The following is a 7,090-nucleotide window of genomic DNA, read 5'->3' as shown; positions in this document are numbered from 1 at the left end:
TCCCCCTTCCCGCCGTTGCCTCTTGCCGCTACCCCCGCCCCCCCCCCGCTGCCGGTTTGCGCGGAGCCCCCCCTTCCCGCCGTTGCCTCTTGCCGCTACCCCCGCCCCCCCCCCGCTGCCGGTTTGCGCGGAGCCCCCCCTTCCCGCCGTTGCCTCTTGCCGCTACCCCCGCCCCCCCCCCGCTGCCGGTTTGCGCGGAGCCCCCCCTTCCCGCCGTTGCCTCTTGCCGCTACCCCCGCCCCCCCCCCGCTGCCGGTTTGCGCGGAGGCCCCCCTTCCCGCCGTTGCCTCTTGCCGTTACCCCCGCCCCCCCCCCGCTGCCGGTTTGCGCGGAGCGCCCCCGCCTGCCGTTGCCTCTCGCCGCGGCCACCACCGCCCCCTCCACACCCCCGGGCCCCCGTTACCGGTTTGCGCGGAGCCCCCCCTCCCGACGTTGCCTCTTGCCGCTGCTGCCACCCCCAGCTCCCCACACCCCCCGGCTCCCGTTAGCGGTTTGCGCGGAGCCCCCCCTTCCCGCCGTTGCCTCTTGCCGCTACCCCCGCCCCCCCCCCCCGCTGCCGGTTTGCGCGGAGCCCCCCCGCCTGCCGTTGCCTCTTGCCGCGGCCGCCACCGCCCCCCCCCACACCCCCCGGCCCCCGTTACCGGTTTGCGCGGAGCCCCCCCTCCCGACGTTGCCTCTTGCCGCTGCTGCCACCCCCAGCTCCCCACACCCCCCGGCTCCCGTTAGCGGTTTGCGCGGAGCCCCCCCTTCCCCCCTTCGCGGGCTGCCGCTTCCCTCCCGGGCTGCCCGGCTGCTCTCTAACCCCTGCGACCGAGGCGGCGCTGTTAGGGCGGCCGTGCCGGTGCCCCTTGCCGCAGCTAGCCTCTCGCCGCTGCCCCTCCCGTCCGTCGTCCCCCGTCCCCAAAAACTTGCTGCTCTCCACGCTGGAGCCTGCACGGGGGAGGTTGCGCTCCGCTCCTCCGGCCCTAAAGCCGCCCTCGCCCGCCCCCCGGCTTGCCGCTTGGCTCGGCTGCCCGCCCGCCCGCTAATCCCCCCAACGCCCCCACCCCAAAAACACCCCAGCCCTACCGCATGCCGCTCCCCCTCTCCCCGCTCTCGCTGACCGCTGCCACCCCCCCCCCACCCCTCCCCCCCGAAACAAACCCCCCAGCCCTACCGCATGCCGCTCCCCCTCTCTCCCTAGCCTGCTCCCGTCGCTTGCTGCTGCTGCTGCCCGCCGCCGCCGCCGCCGCCGCCGCCGCCGCCGCCGCCGGGACCCGCCTCGGTCTGGTGGCGCGCGCTCGGAGATCCCCGGCTACCCGTCCGTCCGTCCCTCCCTCCCGCCCCGCCCCGGGGGAGGGCTCGGGGCAGCGCGGGCAGGCGGGGAGCAAAAAAAGGCGCGGGCGCCAAAAAACGTCGGGGTCCCGGGGTGGCGGAGGGGGGCGGCGGCGGGGGCGGCGGCGGGTACACGGCGCCGGGTCCAGCCCGTCCCGGGGCGGGGACAGGTGGTGTCGTCCGTCCCCGCCCCCGTAACCTGCTCTGAAGCATCCGCTTCCCGCCGCGGTTCGCCCTCCACCCCCCCGCCGCACACGCAGCTGCCGCTTCCCGCCGCCTCTGCCCCCCGCCCCGGGATCAACCACCCGCCGGGTCCAGCCGGTCCCGGTCCCGGGAACCTGCTCCCGGGGCCAGCCGGAGCCACGCCCCCTCCTCTGACGCTTCCAGCTGCCGCCTCCCCTCCCACCCCCCAAACTCACACTGGCCCTCGCCGGCCCGCCCACCCGCCTACCTGCTTGCCCGCCGCCGCTGGGTGGCGTGCCGGACACTCTCGCACACAGGTACACAGACAGGGACACAGGGACACAGGCACTCAGGCACACAGGGACACAGGGACACAGGGACACAAGGACACAGGGACACAGGCACTCAGGCACTCAGGCACTCAGGGACACAGGGACACAGGGACACAGGCACTCAGGCACTCAGGGACACAGGGACACAGGGACACAGGCACTCAGGCACACAGGGACACAGGTGGCGGGCCGGAGGCCTCTCTCCACTGTGTGGCAGGGGTCCAAGAGCCACCCCAGCCCAACCCAGAGGGTCTTTTGCACCTCTCTAGAGGCCACCCAGAGACCCCAGGCCGCAGCAGAAGCCTCCCCCGCATGCTCTGCAGGCTTCCGACCCACCCCAGGCCGCACCAGAAGCCTCCCCCGCAAGCTCTGCAGGCTTCCGACCCACCCCAGGCCGCAGCAGAAGCCTCTCCCGCACGCTCTGCAGGCTTCTCAGCCACCCCAGGCCGCAGCAGAAGCCTCTCCCGCACGCTCTGCAGGCTTCTCAGCCACCCCAGGCCGCACCAGAAGCCTCTCCCGCACGCTCTGCAGGCTTCTCAGCCACCCCAGGCCGCACCAGAAGCCTCCCCCCGCACGCTCTGCAGGCTTCTCAGCCACCCCAGGCCGCACCAGAAGCCTCTCCCGCACGCTCTTCAGGCTTCTCAGCCACCCCAGGCCGCACCAGAAGCCTCCCCCGCACGCTCTGCAGGCTTCTCAGCCACCCCAGGCCGCAGCAGAAGCCTCTCCCGCACGCTCTGCAGGCTTCTCAGCCACCCCAGGCCGCACCAGAAGCCTCCCGCGCACGCTCTGCAGGCTTCTCAGCCACCCCAGGCCGCACCAGAAGCCTCCCCCGCACGCTCTGCAGGCTTCCGACCCACCCCAGGCCGCAGCAGAAGCCTCTCCCGCACGCCCTGCAGGCTTCTCAGCCACCCCAGGCCGCAGCAGAAGCCTCTCCCGCACGCTCTGCAGGCTTCTCAGCCACCCCAGGCCGCAGCAGAAGCCTCTCCCGCACGCTCTGCAGGCTTCTCAGCCACCCCAGGCCGCAGCAGAAGCCTCTCCCGCACGCTCTGCAGGCTTCTCAGCCACCCCAGGCCGCAGCAGAAGCCTCTCCCGCACGCTCTGCAGGCTTCTCAGCCACCCCAGGCCGCAGCAGAAGCCTCTCCCGCACGCTCTGCAGGCTTCTCAGCCACCCCAGGCCGCAGCAGAAGCCTCTCCCGCACGCTCTGCAGGCTTCTCAGCCACCCCAGGCCCCAACAGAAGCCTCTCCCGCACGCTCTGCAGGCTTCCGACCCACCCCAGGCCGCACCAGAAGCCTCTCCCGCACGCTCTGCAGGCTTCCGACCCACCCCAGGCCGCAGCAGAAGCCTCTCCCGCACGCTCTGCAGGCTTCCGACCCACCCCAGGCCGCACCAGAAGCCTCCCCCGCACGCTCTGCAGGCTTCTCCGCCACCACAGGCCGCACCAGAGGATCTTTTGCACCTCTCTGGACGCCACCCAGAGACTCCAGGCCGCACCAGAGGCCCCCCCCCCCAACCATTTACAGGCTGCAGTGCCAGCCTAGGCCCCGCTGGCAGCCTCCCTTGTCTGCTTTGGAAGGCCTCCCATCCACTCCAGACCTGCCTGGAGGCCTCCCTCGACTGCTCCCGGGGCCCTCGAAGCCACCCTAGGCCTTTCTGGAGGACCTGCTCGACCGCTCGGGCGGCTTCTGACGCACCCTCGGCCATCCGGCGCCCAGCAGCTCCCAGGGCCAGGCACCGGCCTCCCCCTCCGGCCGCCCCTGGGGCCGGGGGTGGCTCGGACTCGGCGCCCCCAACGTGTCGTCCCGTCCCCCCCCCGCCCCGCACCGCCGAACATTCGCTGCAGCCGAGGGCTTGCCGCTCGACGCCTACCCCACCCGCCCAGCCCCCCGCTGCGGCCCGGCGCTGCCCCGGCCGCTGCGCCCCGCCTCTCATCGCTCCCCCCACCCGGCAACCGGCCGCCGGGCACGGCAAGTCCCAGGGCAGGGAACAGGTGCTGCCGGGACCCCGTGCTGGCTGCCGGCTTCCCGGGGCTGCCCCGGGCACGGACAGGTCGCCCCCCCCGCCCCGGCGAATGTTCACCGAACCGGCTGCCGGCTGCCTTCGAGCACCCCCCGCCCCCCGCCACTATCGTCCCCCCCGCCCCCCCTCCGCCTCCGCTGCCGCTTCTCCCCGCACCGCCTCCACTGCCTCCCCCCGCCGCCGGCGAACGAGTCGCCGGATCCGTAGGGTGCCGGGAGCCCGAACGGCGAGCGGCTCCGGCTGCTGCCGGGGCCGCGGGGCTTCGAGCCGCTCCGGCCGCGGCCGGGACCCCGTGCCGGAAGCCGGCATCCCGGGACGGCCCCGGGACGGCCCCGGTCGCCGGCCGGGTGACGTTCAGCGAAGCGGCTGCCGCCAGTCTTTGGGCCTCCCCCGTGCCGGGGCCGCGGGGCTTCGAGCCGGTCCGGCCGCGGCCGGGATCCGGGGCCGGACGATGGCTTCCCGGGCCGGTCCCGGTCGCCTCCCGGGTGACGTTCACCGAAGCGGCTGACGGCTGTCTTCGAGCCCCCCCCCCCCCTCCGCCTCCGCGGCCGCTTCTGCCCGCACCCCCTCCACTGCCTCCCCCCGCCGCCCGCGAACGAGTCGCCGGATCCGTAGGGTGCCGGGAGCCCGAACGGCGAGCGGCTCCGGCTGCTGCCGGGACCGCGGGGATTCGAGCCGCTCCGGCCGCGGCCGGGACCCCGTGCCGGAAGCCGGCATCCCCGGACAGCCCCGGGACGGCCCCGGTCGCCTCCCGGGTGACGTTCACCGAAGCGGCTGCCGGCTGTCTTCGAGCCCCCCCCCCCCTCCGCCTCCGCTGCCGCTTCTGCCCGCACCCCCTCCACTGCCTCCCCCCGCCGCCGGCGAACGAGTCGCCGGATCCGTAGGGTGCCGGGAGCCCGAACGGCGAGCGGCTCCGGCTGCTGCCGGGACCGCGGGGCTTCGAGCCGCTCCGGCCGCGGCCGGGACCCCGTGCCGGAAGCCGGCATCCCGGGACGGCCCCGGGACGGCCCCGGTCGCCGGCCGGGTGACGTTCAGCGAAGCGGCTGCCGCCAGTCTTTGGGCCTCCCCCGTGCCGGGGCCGCGGGGATTCGAGCCGGTCCGGCCGCGGCCGGGATCCCGGGCCGGACGATGGCTTCCCGGGCCGGTCCCGGTCGCCTCCCGGGTGACGTTCACCGAAGCGGCTGACGGCTGTCTTCGAGCCCCCCCCCCCCCTCCGCCTCCGCGGCCGCTTCTGCCCGCACCCCCTCCACTGCCTCCCCCCGCCGCCCGCGAACGAGTCGCCGGATCCGTAGGGTGCCGGGAGCCCGAACGGCGAGCGGCTCCGGCTGCTGCCGGGACCGCGGGGATTCGAGCCGCTCCGGCCGCGGCCGGGACCCCGTGCCGGAAGCCGGCATCCCCGGACAGCCCCGGGACGGCCCCGGTCGCCGGCCGGGTGACGTTCACCGAAGCGGCTGCCGGCTGTCTTCGAGCCCCCCCCCCCCTCCGCCTCCGCTGCCGCTTCTGCCCGCACCCCCTCCACTGCCTCCCCCCGCCGCCGGCGAACGAGTCGCCGGATCCGTAGGGTGCCGGGAGCCCGAACGGCGAGCGGCTCCGGCTGCTGCCGGGACCGCGGGGCTTCGAGCCGCTCCGGCCGCGGCCGGGACCCCGTGCCGGAAGCCGGCATCCCGGGACGGCCCCGGGACGGCCCCGGTCGCCGGCCGGGTGACGTTCAGCGAAGCGGCTGCCGCCAGTCTTTGGGCCTCCCCCGTGCCGGGGCCGCGGGGATTCGAGCCGGTCCGGCCGCGGCCGGGATCCCGGGCCGGACGATGGCTTCCCGGGCCGGTCCCGGTCGCCTCCCGGGTGACGTTCACCGAAGCGGCTGCCGGCTGTCTTCGAGCCCCCCCCCCCCCTCCGCCTCCGCTGCCGCTTCTCCCCGCACCCCCTCCACTGCCTCCCCCCGCCGCCGGCGAACGAGTCGCCGGATCTGTAGGGTGCCGGGAGCCCGAACGGCGGGAGGGAGACGTGCTCTCCCTCGGCGAGTAGACGTGCTCTCCCTCGGCGAGTAGACGTGCTCTCCCTCGGCGAGTAGACGTGCTCTCCCTCGGCGAGTAGACGTGCTCTCCCTCGGCGAGTAGACGTGCTCTCCCTGGGCGAGTAGACGTGCTCTCCCTCGGCGAGTAGACGTGCTCTCCCTCGGCGAGTAGACGTGCTCTCCCTCGGCGAGTAGACGTGCTCTCCCTGGGCGAGTAGACGTGCTCTCCCTGGGCGAGTAGACGTGCTCTCCCTCGGCGAGTAGACGTGCTCTCCCTCGGCGAGTAGACGTGCTCTCCCTGGGCGAGTAGACGTGCTCTCCCTGGGCGAGTAGACGTGCTCTCCCTGGGCGAGTAGACGTGCTCTCCCTGGGCGAGTAGACGTGCTCTCCCTGGGCGAGTAGACGTGCTCTCCCTGGGCGAGTAGACGTGCTCTCCCTGGGCGAGTAGACGTGCTCTCCCTGGGCGAGTAGACGTGCTCTCCCTCGGCGAGTAGACGTGCTCTCCCTCGGCGAGTAGACGTGCTCTCCCTCGGCTAGTAGACGTGCTCTCCCTCGGCGAGTAGACGTGCTCTCCCTCGGCGAGTAGACGTGCTCTCCGCGGAGATCGCGCTTGTCGCCAAGGGGTCGCTGTTGCGCTCTGCCTCCGCCTACGTCATCGTACAAGCCGGCGTGATTTCTGCGACCTGCCGCTGGGCGGAGGTCGGCTGGTTGTGCGCTCGCGGAGCTGACGGCCCTCCAGTTCCGTATATGAGGGAACGAGTGACGCCGAGCACTCCCAGGGCAGCGCTGCCGAGCGGCTGCTCCAAGCCACCCGCCAGGCGGCTGGGCAGGGGTCCGTCTGGCTTCTCGGTGGCTTTCGCCCGGGTCAGAGAGGGGACCCGCGGGGCCGAACAAAGGCGCGGCGGTTTGGAGCGGCCGCTGGCGCACCCTCAGCGGTGTTGGATGGGTTTTGCTCGTCCGTGAGCCGGAGCCCAGCCCGGGCTCGGCAACGAAAGCGGGGAAAAGAAAAAAAGTTGACGAGTGGCTGGCGCCGGCCACTGCCGAAGTGTGGAACCCCCGAAGCGAAGTTTGCCCGGTGGGGCACGGGGGCAGAGAAAGCCGGGGAGACGTGGTGCCGGCGTCGGTCCCACCAAGAATGGAAAGCAAGCCCGTCCAGGCACGGCGAGAGAGAGCCCGGTAAGGGGCAGAGAGAGTTCCCAGCACTGGACCCTCTTCACGGGGGTTCCCCCCCA

The sequence above is a fragment of the Melanerpes formicivorus genome, unplaced genomic scaffold, assembly GCF_026170545.1.
Source record: "Melanerpes formicivorus ecotype bairdi unplaced genomic scaffold, bMelFor1.0.p_v2 SCAF_237, whole genome shotgun sequence".
Lineage (NCBI taxonomy): Eukaryota > Metazoa > Chordata > Aves > Piciformes > Picidae > Melanerpes > Melanerpes formicivorus.
This window is presented reverse-complemented; position numbering follows the sequence as displayed.